We start from the raw sequence: 12,751 nt of genomic DNA, 5'->3' as shown, positions 1-12,751 counted from the left end.
AAGAATTAGTCAATAGATGGCAAAAATACAGGCATACAGAGAGTTGTCACTATCTTAGCTCACTTAAGGCCACAAGAGCAACTCATCAATTACGTATCTAGCTCGATGACAACCCTGGACTTTAAATGGATCAGAACCTCCATTGAAGTCCTTTGCCAAATTTGAGCGCTAAATCGTAAGTCGACATTGCCGCCATATTAAATGTGCCAAGCACGAACGGAGAAGATGCCTCAGTCATGTGGTACATGAAATCGCACCAACCAATTTACAGTCCAAACCAGATCTCAGAGGATTACCTTTTACAGGTAAAACTGAAAAAATACTTTTGATTCTATTTGGTTTGGTCATTGTAACATCATTTTACAAACAAAATATTGTGACATTTTGGCTAATACTATGCAACCTCGATTTACGAACTTAATTGGTTCTTTGCCAGGGCTGCAAATAGAAAAGTTTGTATGGTGAAGCAAATTTCTCCATAAGAAACTATGTTAATATAAATAATGGGTTCCAGCCTTCGACAAAAGTCCATATTTTAGTGAAGATTTGTACACTTTGAACACAGTATAAAGTAATAATAATAATAATAATAATAATATTACATTTAATTTATAAGAGCCTTTCAAAAAACCCAAGGACACTTTACAATATACAGATAAAATCATTAAAATGATAATGATGAAACAACAAAGGATAAAATCAACATTGTAACAATAAAAGTGCTAAAGTGCTATGCAGTACTGTATATCAAACAAAGATAACAAGGTGGTGATAGATCAACTGTCTTGTTTGTGTGTATTATTTTTTTCATGGCGCTGTCTTTATTGTAATAGTGTATTATGGTTTATGGGCCATGTTTGTGTCCGGAACAAACTGATTGATGATGATATCTCTTAACAAGCCAAAAACAACAACAACAAGCTCAACTATCCTGTATGTATGCCCTGCTCTGCCATCACGGGCACACACAAAGATGTACCTTTGGTGGCATCACAAACAAGTTGATACCACCAAAATCCTTAAGTTTAACAATATTGCTACAATAATAGAAATTAAAAATAGTAAAATCCATTTTACCTTGTCGTTGGCGAATGTATAGCTGACTAGAGCAGGCAGACATGAGCGGGAGAAGTTTGGGTGTACTAGGAAGTCATGTTTATAATACTGTGGATTCCCGCAGTCCAACCAGCCTCCAAACAGCAAATAAAAGCCCTTTATGAAGTTTGATCCTTTTCCTTGCATTAGTTTATAAGGCAGATCTGGCGGACACACTGACTATCGCAGCTATGGGTCGTTTGTCGTTTTATCGCAGCTAATTGGTTGCAGTCCTGACCGTGGTAAACAAATTCCTACGAAGTAGGATTATTATTGATAAAATTAATATTTTCATAGTTAGAGCATAAAAAACTGTTTATGACATTTGAAATAAATTTATTAACATAATCAGAGCCTTCTAAACGTGAAATAACAGCAGTCAACGTTACACTCGTTTCACACAATGAATGTGTGGCGGCAAAAAGACAGAGATGGCTCAAAGACAAACAAAAACGAGGGGGAAAGACAGCAAAGGACCCAAAAAAAACTCCAGAAGCTGTCAGAGGTTTTGCGATCATTTAAACTGGAAAAGACACAGAACATGGTGAAATGTTTGCATTGTCAAATGCAATAAGAATTTCACAATAGCACCCCATCAATTATTGCAGCACATAACTTCTACAAACACTTAATCAACTTGACAGTCCCAGCTAGGATCTGCGAACAGTAGCCATCTAGTTAGCGTTGTCGCTTTGTTATTCCACATAGCTCACGCCAAAGGCTTAAAAAATCTCACGTGGATCTGTGTTTTTGACGTGCATCAACAGAGTTAATTTCCAGTTCGCATTGCACGAACAGCTGCTGAGAGCTAATAACAGTCTTGTTAGCATTAAGTGGTGCAACGCCTCGTGTCTCGTCTATTGACAATGACAAGGGCTCACCAATAAGATGTGTTATTGACTATGTTTTCATGCACTAAATTAGAGTGATTTCTCAAACAATTTGGTGTTTTGTATTTTCACACCTACATGTGAAGTCCCAGTGTTAATGCACTTTCTCTACTGCGACAATTGGTCATACGCTGTGTGCCTTCCGTACACTCGGGGGCGCTTATTTCCTTTTAGTGCGGATATATGTATGACATTACTCAAGGCATCGGCAACTCCTTACAAGTCAACAGCCTAGCTCTGTTGTACCTGATGTGCTGTAATATTGGCACAGATTATAAATGTTACGTCTCTTATGGCTACGCTGATGTTAAATAGACAGCCTCAACAAATGATCTTAGATTGCGCTACAAACATGACACTCCTACCAAGAATGTATGGGAGCGGTTGCAGGTTTGAAGCAAAAAACGACCAGCGGGGGAGAGATTTTTAGAAGGAATTTTTGGATAGAGAATTATGGAAACAAAACTTTCGAATGTCTCGGAGTTCATTCAAAAGGATCTGTGGATTGATGGAAGGAGTTTTAAATCCGAAGGAAAAGACAGTTCGTGCCACGGCCAATACTGTTCCAGATGAAGGTTGCCATTGTTCTGGACTATCTTGCCAGTTGTGTGGAATACATAGTTATTGCTAATCAGTTTGGAGTGCACAAATACAGCGTGAAGAGGTTAGTGTACACTTTATAATTTGCCTTTAATATACTTGCTTCATACTCTTTCATCACATTCGTAGTTTGTTCGGTAGGCCGAAAATCCGGCATTCTACAATTCCTTAGCTACCTTCTAAAATATATCCCTGGGTTTTTTTCTACCTTTAATGCACTTCAAAATGTTCTGTTCTTTAATTTGTGAAGCAAATAAACAGTCTCCTCTTCATTACAATTGTTGCTTATGTTTTTATTTGATGGTATTTTCTTCCAGGTTATATCTCGCGCCTTGAGACTGCAATATGAAGGGTGCCCTCTGGACAAACACACCCACTCAAGCGATCTGGTTTTCAATCGCATAATCCAGGTGTGTTCGTCTGACTTTTCAAAACTGAACACGATCGGATAGGGGGTGTTGGAGCCAAATTTCCCTATTTGTTTATATTGTTTTTATTTTATTTTCTCTAATTGATTGTTGGGTTCAGCATGTTTACTTTCCTTTTCGGCAGATTGCTCCGCCCACTTCTTGTTAAGAACCAGGAAGTGTTGACAGGGAGGGTACTGTTGCTATGGTGCGGTTACCATGGTAGCCTCCATAAACTGGGTTCAGGTGTGAGCATGGGCAGGGCGATTGGAGGACAAACAGTTTTCGACCGTGTGATGTCGTGTGGTGTCTTATCGTGACTTGTGGTGACAATGCTGTTATAATATGCCATTCAAGGTTAGCATACTTTGTTATACAACTTACATTTGATTTAATTTAGATAGCTTGTAATAAACGGATTGTCATATCCAAACACAGTTCTACAGTACTGGACATTCTATCATTTACACGCGTCAAACTGGTCAACACGGTCGCCCTCGGTACCAGCCCAAAGGTAAGGGCTGTAAAATAAGTCGAAAACTTTAGTCTTCGTTTTGGAAAAAGACTAAGTTTGAATGTCAGTAAGACACACAGTGGACACTTCATTAGGAACAGGAAGTAATTAGATTGCATCAACGCGCAGTGTGTGCACCTGGAGCGCACGCTGGGACGGTGTTCAGCCACAGGCCGGGCTGTACACCTCGATTGGACCAGGAGAAGAGCCAGACAGCAGACGGGATCGTCGTTTGGGGCCAGGAGCAACGCAGCGACAGGCAGACGGAGGACGCCGCGCTGATCGAGACGGAGGACGCCGCGCTGATCGAGACGGAGGACGTCGCGCTGATCGAACAACAGCATCACCGCGGTCCTCGCCGTTTGGAGCGACAGCTGAGCAGCGCTAGGACGCGCAACGCTGTTTGAAGTTTTGTACTCTTTTTGAAGATACTGAACTCTTTTCGAAGACAATCTTTTGAAGACAAGAACAACATAAAGGTATGTAGCGCGCTACACGGGTTAATATACTGTATGGCCATATAATAGTGTGTGCACACAAAGACAGAAACAAAAAATCCAATGCATTGGTGGTTAATATTCATTGTTATTTAACCCGTTCGTGGGTACATTTCTATGAGGTTTTGTGCATGACAAACCCGTTCGTGGGTACATTTCAATTGTGGTGGTGTTTATGATTCCTTGTGCAAGCCCGTTCGTGGGTGAGGTTTGGTTTGAACAAATGCAAATGAATAATTGCGGGTTTTGATTTTTGGTGTTTTGACTGACATTTACAAGGTTTCCATATATTTGATCTGATTTTGAATTGTGGGTTGTGTACAATCATGGATCCTGGAAAAGGCAAACATGATGCTTGGGAAATGCATGATCATGCGTTAATGGAGGAGTTAAAGTTAACACATTCAATTGGTGACACAATCAAAGGTCAAATGGAACCCTCACAGGCTGAATTGTCAGAAATGACTGAAAATCAGTCACAGCCTGCAGAGATGGAAAATCAGGTGGACACAAATCAAACATCTGTTGTTAAAAAACGCACAGTGAAAATGACACCAAAAGCCCTAATGGAGAGAATTGAAACACTTCAGAAGGAGAGAAGATCCAAATTAAACAAGGCAAGCAACATGCAGAAACATATCATGAGATGATGAAAAATGGAGAGGACAAAATGGAAGTGCAATGTGCTTTCACCAAATATCACAATGTTATAAAGGAAACTGCAAGTGCACACCAATCCCTCCTACCAATTCTACCTACAGAGGACCAAATCAAACATGACATATGGTACAAAGCCAAATTAATTAATGTACATGAATTTGTTGAGCATGTTAACACCTGGATAAAAGCGCCAACCCTGGAGGGTATTGAGGATTTAGAAAGTGAAATTAATCCAAATGACAGCATTTCTAATGTTATAAGTCACAAATCACATGGGAGTCACACACACTCTGGTTCTAGTCGGTCAAGCACCTCCTCAGCTCGCAGACAGGCAGAGGCCGAAAGGGCTGCCCTCGCTGTCCTCTCCGCAGCTCTAAAGGAAAAACATGCATTGGAAGAGGAGGAGGAAAAGATCAAAAAGAAATTGGAAGACGAGAGGGAAAAAATCAGAAATAAAAAGGAAATGATGGATCTGGATGCTCAATTGGCAGCTGCTGATGCGAAATTAGCAGTTTTAAAAGCTCCCAGCCTTCATGCTTCCTCCCATACAGCATCTGATGGCCTGAGCTCCTACTTAAAGAGAACCAAGGAACCACCAGTCACTCTCAACCCCCAGGCTAAAGCACCAGTCACTCTCAACCCCCAGGCTAAAGACTATCAACCCCTCACACAGCAGCAGTCAAGCCAAGCTTCATCACCACCTCCACCACAGTCTATACACCATCCATCTGAGCAACAACAACTAACAGCATGGCAACTACCGGTACAATATAGGACACCACTTCCCATTCAACCACCCACCTTTTGGCAAGAGCAACAGTCCATGCTTTCACACCCTAAACCCATTCAGGTACCACTGCAACCACCACCTTCTGTACCAAAACAGCAGCAGGTCTCTTGGAATACAGTGCAGTACCATAGCCCTACAACCCACATGGACCCCCCTGTACAGCAATCAAGGCAAACTAACATTTCCCCTCCAACCAATGGCACCCCCACTTTATGTGACTTATTGCACAGGCAAAATGAGATTGCAACATTGCAAATGTCGTTGCAAACTTCTCATCTACTCCCACCAAGAGAGATTCCCTATTTTGACGGTGATCCATTACTGTACAGAACCTTTGTCAGAGCATTTGTGCAATGCATTGAGAAGAACACAAGCAACAAAGGAGACTGTTTGTACTACCTGGAAATGTACACTAAGGGTCAACCTAAAGAACTGGTGCGTAGCTGTCAACACATGCCCCCAGAAAGAGGCTATGAGATGGCAAAGTATTTATTGGAAAAACACTTTGGTGACCAGTACCAGATAACAGCAGCTTACATGGAGAAAGTGTTTAACTGGCCTTTGGTAAAGTCTGAAGACGTAGGAGCTCTGCAAGCCTACTCTCTTTACCTTCGAGAATGTTGCACTGCTATGGAAAACGTGCAGTACATGCAGGAACTTAATATGTCAGCTCACATGAAAACTGTGATCTCCAAGCTGCCGTACAGGCTGCGAGAAAGCTGGAGAGTCTCTGCATGCAACATAGTAGAAAACCAACATCGCAGACCTCAGTTCTCAGACATTGTAGCATTTATTGAGCGACAGGTGAAAATTGTCTCTGACCCAGTCTTTGGAGACATCCAGAATGCACCACAGAGTACAGGAAGTAAACCTGTAAAAGGAATAAAATCACAAAGTCAACCCAAATTCCAAGGTAGCAGTTTTGCCACAACTATTAATATCGAAACCCCTCAAGCAGAAGAGCAAACCAGATACAAACCTGCTCCAAAGCAAACTGCATCTGCTCGTACCACAAATACCTGTGTTTGTTGCTCTAATAATCATGCTCTTGACCAGTGTTCTCAGGTGGAGGAGATGACCCACAGGGAAAAGATAACTTTCATAAGACAGAAAGGAATCTGTTTTGGGTGTCTTCATGTTGGACATCTTAGCAGGCATTGTGATAAGCGCTTGACCTGCAAGATATGCAAGCAAAACCATCCAAGTCTGCTTCATATTGGTCAGAAGGAAAGAGCAAGCAACATAATTCCAAACCAAAATAAGGCAAGGGGACTATCTGTGAGCAATGCACAAGTATCTCTGCAAACATATGGACAAACGGGGGCTGGAAATGGAATTTTGTCAATTCTGCCTGTACAGATAAAGTCCAGCAAAGGACACACAGTCATAAAAACCTATGCATTCCTGGATCCGGGCAGCACAGATACATTTTGTTCTGAAAGTTTGATGACAAAGCTCAACTTGATAGGAAGAAAAACTAAAATCAATCTCCTAACCATGGGCCCAAAAACATCAGTTTCCAGTTACATGCTGACGGACTTAAAGATTTCAAACCTCACTGGGCAACAGTTCTACGACCTTCCCAAGGTCTACACCCAAAAAAGGATGCCCGTAACTACAAACAACCTCATCAATGAAGAGGAGTTGGCTAAATGGCCATACTTGGATGGCGTCACTCTTCCTCGTGTTCAAGCCGATGTAGAGCTAGTGATTGGGACCAATGCGTCTAAACTGCTTGAACCCTGGGAAGTGGTCAACAGTCATGGAAATGGACCGTATGCCGTTAAGACCCTATTGGGGTGGGTCATTAATGGCCTTCCTGATTACAGTAAGAAGAGGAGTAAGATTGGCTGCTCCACTACTACTGTTAACAGGATCTCCATAACAAAGCAAGAGAAGCTACTGCACAATCAATACAACCATGATTTACACGACAGGTCATCAGAAGACATTTCCAGAGATGACATGAAGTTCATGAAGGTCATGACTAAAACGTGCAAGCTTCAAGATGGACACTACACTTTGGAACTTCCCTTTAAAAAGGATGATGTGTCTCTGCCCAACAATCAGTGCGCTACTAGGCAGCGCATACTTGGCCGGAAAAGGAGGGAAAGATGCAAGATTTCTGATGTCACACAATGGCGGTACAATAATGCCACTCAAAATCCTGCAGACAAAGTCTCAAACAAAGATGGAGACAAGTCCAATACATCTCTGACCTATTCTGGAAACGCTGGTTAAGAGAGTACTTACCTTTGCTACTGGAGCGGCAGAGGTGGAGCAAACAGAGAAGAAGTCTCATCCCAAATGACATTGTACTGATTGCAGACAATACCGCTCCACGTGGCTCTTGGTCACTTGGAAGAGTCATGGAGACTTATCCAGATAAAAAAGGATTGGTGCATTCTGCTATAATCAAAACTCTAACTCAAAGAAGATTATTATTTGTTTATATTTATGGCTCCATTGTTATTTATTTTGAATTGTTAATGGCATCCTGCCCTTCTCAATTGGGGGCCGGAGTGTTGGAGCCAAATTTCCCTATTTGTTTATATTGTTTTTATTTTATTTTCTCTAATTGATTGTTGGGTTCAGCATGTTTACTTTCCTTTTCGGCAGATTGCTCCGCCCACTTCCTGTTAAGAACCAGGAAGTGTTGACAGGGAGGGTACTGTTGCTATGGTGCGGTTACCATGGTAGCCTCCATAAATTGGGTTCAGGTGTGAGCATGGGCAGGGCGATTGGAGGACAAACAGTTTTCGACCGTGTGATGTCATGTGGTGTCTTATCGTGACTTGTGGTGACAATGCTGTTATAATATGCCATTCAAGGTTAGCATACTTTGTTATACAACTTACATTTGATTTAATTTAGATAGCTTGTAATAAACGGATTGCCATATCCAAACACAGTTCTACAGTACTGGACATTCTATCATTTACACACGTCAAACTGGTCAACACGGTCGCCCTCGGTACCAGCCCAAAGGTAAGGGCTGTACAGGGGGTTTCCGTGGGCTGTAGGATGCTTATTTAGAGCCTAACTATTGAAGAAATCGGACTAATTTTGTGCATGGAGACATACTAACTGATGGTGCAGGAGCTGAAAATGAAGTGCACCAAAAAGTTGTCCTGGCAAAAGTTGTCCAACTTGATCGTCATGGTGACGATAGCACCAATATTATCTTTGTCATTCTTAACCCAAAAAGCCTTGCCTGGCAAATAGCTATATCGAATGCCTTAACACTAGAAAATAAGACAAATACTGCACTGCAATACATATAAGAAATAAATAACACCTAATATGTTTTGTTTTTTAATTCTACGATGTAATTAAGGCGCAATATTCAAAGCGCGATGTGGCGAGGGGCAGCTGTATGTTTATGGTTGTCCAGCTGAGGCCTAACTGACTCACTATCACCTCCCCAGCTAAAAGATGTCATGAAAAGAGAAAGCTAACAGGTTAGCATCAAATATATTCAAAGAAATGTTCCACTCTGCTCACTTAACAGTGACGATGCTGCAGCAGGAAAACAGACTACGATGACATGACGGCGTGTGGTCCGTGAACGCATCACCCACACAAACACACATAAAAGAGGAACAAAAGGTGTTACCGCGCCACCCGTCCATCCTCGATGTCGACTTTTGGTTCTGATTCGGTGCGTCGGTTACCACCGGGGCCTCCTCGCTGTAGCTTGGACCTTCCCCGCCTCCTCGGTAAAACCCTCCGCCAGCCCCGCCGCCATCAGCGGCCGTAGCGCGTCAAGCCAGTCGTACCTAGCCGCTGCATCCACCTTCTTTTCCGGTGCACTTTCAGAATAAAAACATACGATTTGACATACTGAGACTACTGGAACTTAATTATCTTTGAAACATTTTGCCTTATGAGACAAATGAGTCAATAGCTCATCTCCAGTCATGTTCCCACGCAGCAAAGTTTAAATTGAGTTATTTTGAAAAGCAGTACATTTTACTTTGATTTCAACGTGACCATAAACTCGTGCAGGAAGTGAACTAATAATCGAACGGTGGTATTTATTTGTCCCTCCATTTATTAGTATAAAAATAATCTGTAGAGATGAAACTCATAGAATGTTGGCTTTACGGAAGGCGCACTGTCCTCTGATAGGCTAACGGATGTGCGCATGTGCAAAGGTATTCTCCTCCTAGCAACAAGGGGAAAATAATTTTCTTAGCTCATGTTGTGGGACTGACATCCGGGGAGGGAGCGAGGGAGGAAGAAGGGTCCACTATGGCTCTGTTCAAAGAAGAGTCAACATGACGTAAACACCACGTGCACGCGTCTGCATGGTTTGCATTATAATATTCATCGGCGGTCACTCGAACATGTATGACGATCCTCCTGGTAGGGGTGTATCCCTTTATGGAGGATGCCTGTGCGTGACTTAGTTTAACGTGGGGAGACTGGTGCACAGACAGTCACCACACGATCCTTGACAGAATCGGGTCAGGGTCCAGTGGCATGGAGTCCAAGACGACTGGGGACCCTTTTCTGCTGCAGCCTTCTTCCGCCATCGCAGCCGTTGTGGTAGTTCTTAAATCTACCGTCTTCCGTCTGCTACGCCGTTGAGGTCTTCACCGTATCCCTGGCTATGGGGCAGTCAGGTACTAGGCCTTTGCCAAGGGCCACCTGGGGTAACAGTAGTAAAGGGATTAACCTCCTAGTGCCCCAAGACCTCATAGAGGAGCCTCCACTGCCGGATGCACTTTAACGTCATGCCCAGGACTGAGCATTATAATAACACACATGCGCGCACACACACACACGCACGCACACTCACACACGTGCATGTACACGCACACACTAAACTGATACATTTCCTGCCATCACATGTGTCCCATGTGTGCTGATATGACAATAAAAGTTCCCTGAACACACCCACGCACGCAGAAGTGCGTTGATGTTGTAAACTATGCTGTGCCAGCTAAACTTCCAGTATAGCAGTCCTTCTCAAACAGTGGTGCGGGACCCCCTGGGGGGCGGGTGCGATGCCATTGGTGGCGCGTGTGGCCTGGGGGAACATGCTTTTTTTCCCAGTACTCGAATATGAAAATGTTGCGCTTGGTTTCACTGTGACTACAGTGGGAGACAAGGAAAAAACAGTGTGTTGTTTTCTTTAATGTTAACAAGGATACTTGAAGTGTACAATTTTATAGACAAATTATATTGTAGTCGCAACGGAGAGTGGGGGAACCACAAAATAATCGTAACAGAAAATAATTAAGAATCACTGCAATGGAAAACTTGAGTTCCTTTTACTGACTCAAGTGTGCATCCTCACAATACAAAGGTCCTGAGTAGTCCTGGGTTCAATCCCGGGCTCGGGATCTTTCTGTGTGGAGTTTGCATGTTCTCCCCGTGACTGCATGGGTTCCCTCCGGGCACTCCGGCTTCCTCCCGCCGCCAAAAACATGAACCTGGGGATAGGTTGATTGGCAACACTGAATTGGCCCTAGTGTGTGAATGTGAGTGTGAATGTTGTCTGTCTATCTGTGTTGGCCCTGCGATGAGGTGGCGCCTTGTCCAGGGTGTACCCCGCCTTCCGCCCGATTGCAGCTGAGATAGGCTCCAGCACCCTCCGCGACCCCAAAAGGGATAAGCGGTAGGAAATGGATGGATGGAAGTTATAATGTTACTACATTCACATAAGTCACAGCCCACAAAGTGCATGTGCAGAATGTGCATGTGCAGGGCTGTGGAGCAAAGGGATGAGCATCGGGATGGATGAGCTTCACAGAGTCCTGGCTGAATGAATATGTATTGAACAAATCAGTCTCCCTGAACGGATTCCCGCTCATCCGCGCAGGCTGTACATTGGCAGAGAGCTTGTGGGAGGCCTGGAACGGAGTTGGCTCTATTGGTTGCTTTTTTGGGTCTGTTCCTGTTTTTGGCCGTGCTGCCCCGACTTCGGCATAAGATGGCGTAGTGCACCGCAGAGGCCACTGCGGTGTATGTGGATGTTAAATTGTGTTCATGTTTTGGTGTTTGTGTACGTGTGGTGCAATCATATATGTGCAATATGTATTATTTTTGTTGTTTGTATATGCATGGTGAAATCATATATGTGCAATATGTATTATTTTTGTTGTTTGTATATGCATGGTGCAATCATATGTGTGCAATATGTATTATTTAGCACTGAGGACATTCAATCGATCTCGGACTGTTTGGTTTGTCTTCGAAGGTGCTTTGCCGCTTTTGGAATATAAATATTAGGAGTTTTGGCACCAACAGCTAGACTAGATCTGACCAATCTAAGTCTATGAGCACAAACTGATGAAGCCTACTCGGATGAGCAGCAAAACATATTCTAAGACAAACCAAACAGTCCAGTTGTGATTGATTGAATTACCTGAAATGACAATGACCTGGATGAATGATAACATTCATAGACATATCTGGCACTCATTTTTTGTTTTTTCATTGTGTTTTACTTTTGTAGCTGTATGTAGAAATGACACTGCTAAAGTGGTAGCTCATGGTTGCATCAGCTTTGTGCTCTTTTAATGTATTTTATGGCAATTGTATTCTTTGATGTTTCTCTCTTGTACTTACATGTAATTTCCCCGTTGTAATAAAGTCTATCCTATTCTATTTTATAACACTGTAAACATTTTCATTGTAAATTTACAGCAACTTGCTGGCTAAAAATGATAGTACTTTGGGTAACGTAATTTTTGCAGTCATTTGTTGTAATGTCACATTAAATTTTGGTTACAGCATTTTACTCTGAAAACATACTGTTAGATGCTGTGAAATCCTAGTAAATATTTGCAGTATATTTTATAGCGGTGCTGATTTGCTATTGTTACCCATGGTGTTGTCAGTCTCCTTGTTGGCTGCTCATGCAATGAACCCATCATGTGTTCCAGTGGTGTGCGTCAAGGCCTTCTCTGCTGGGCTAACATAACCAGAAATCATGATCATCATTAAAGATAAGATTATTTTTTGACTTACTTTCCCTAAATATCTAAAATTATTCATATTCTCTTCATGTCATATTATGCTTGTTCCAGTGCTGTTTTTTAGTTTCAGTTTGTATCCAATCAGAATTCAGCTAGCTTATGTTGCCATGCTGTACTAAATCTGCCAGACGCCCTCAGAATCAATAATGCGGGCGTCCGTGCACTGTCAGCGAATGGGGACATACAGTTGATAGACAGTTGCGACAGCCAATCAGATCATAAGTTGTTGTCAGTAAGGCCTTCGAGATGGCCTCACGTAGAACGTGACATTTACGTGTCCTGTGATTGGATACTCATCGGGACAGTTAG

General features: G+C 42.6%; 1 protein-coding gene across 3 annotated transcripts in view; it reads right to left on the bottom strand.

The window, feature by feature from the left end:
• LOC133606484 (uncharacterized) overlaps positions 1-12,751 on the bottom strand; it is a 37,009-nt gene that overhangs the window by 2,287 nt on the left and 21,971 nt on the right. For 2 of the 3 annotated variants that reach the window (XM_061960490.1, XM_061960491.1), the window contains exon 1: positions 9,070-9,226. The exons of the other annotated variant lie outside the window; for it this stretch is intronic. The gene's annotated coding sequence lies outside the window, so the exon portion shown is untranslated. Of the gene's footprint in view, positions 1-9,069; positions 9,227-12,751 lie in introns of those variants that run through there. 3 annotated transcript variants of the gene reach the window in all.

The sequence above is a fragment of the Nerophis lumbriciformis genome, linkage group LG05 (assembly GCF_033978685.3).
Source record: "Nerophis lumbriciformis linkage group LG05, RoL_Nlum_v2.1, whole genome shotgun sequence".
NCBI lineage: Eukaryota > Metazoa > Chordata > Actinopteri > Syngnathiformes > Syngnathidae > Nerophis > Nerophis lumbriciformis.
This window is presented reverse-complemented; position numbering and strand designations above follow the sequence as displayed.